Consider the following 913-nt stretch of genomic DNA (forward strand, 5'->3'; position numbering starts at 1 on the left):
AGCCCCAAGGACATTGCTGTAAGGAGGAAAGCAGGAAATGGTGAGTAAAAGAACATGTAAATGATTTCTCTTCTTGGACTCTATCTTAGGAAAATCAATCAAATGTTGATCCTACCCAAAATCACAAAGGGTAAGGGGCTCCCCAAGAAACTAGAATAACAGTATTAGTTGCCATTTAAAATGATGCTTGCAAATAATTTAACTGAAGGAAATGCTTATTAGCCACGTTAAGTGCAGAAAACATACACACTATGCACATGTAACACATGACGAGTGTGTAATATATATTTATGTACTAGACGAAAATACACAGAAACATTTGGACTGCTCGCTTATGTGTTATAATGATTCTTAATATTTGTTTCTTCTCTATTTCCAATTTTCTAACATCAGTAGGTGTGATTTTGAAGATCAGAACAAGAACAAAACTTCATTAAAAGATAGTTGACACCTGCTTTTCACACAGTGTGATTTGGGGGCCACGCTGGTGTCCAGGTGCCTGAGAGGGGACCAGCAGGTGCTCTTCTTAGAGCCTCCAGCACAGTGGACAGAAGAGATAAGACTGTCCCTGGGCTGCCTGCAGATGGTGCTGGGCTGGAGATGGGACTATCAAGGAACTGAGGCTGGTCTGGAATCACCATGGCATAGGTCAGACCTAATAGCACAGGAATAAGAACAAAAACGATGCAGTAAAAAGCGAGGGCAGTGTCCCTAGCGTCACATGCTGGCATCTACGTGGGTCCCACCAGGTGTTTCTGCATCCTTACCTACTTTCCTGGGGGCTGGGGCCTTGAAATACACCCTGTAGAGATGACTCACAAAAGGGGACGGGGGACAATGGAGAAAGGAGAGGAAGAGGAGGAGGAGGAGGAGGAAGAGGAGGAGGAAGAGGAGGAAGAAGAGGAGGAGGAGG

Source organism: Fukomys damarensis, unplaced genomic scaffold, assembly GCF_012274545.1.
Source record: "Fukomys damarensis isolate Sample0158 unplaced genomic scaffold, DMR_v1.0_HiC HiC_scaffold_11, whole genome shotgun sequence".
Classification (NCBI taxonomy): Eukaryota; Metazoa; Chordata; class Mammalia; order Rodentia; family Bathyergidae; genus Fukomys; species Fukomys damarensis.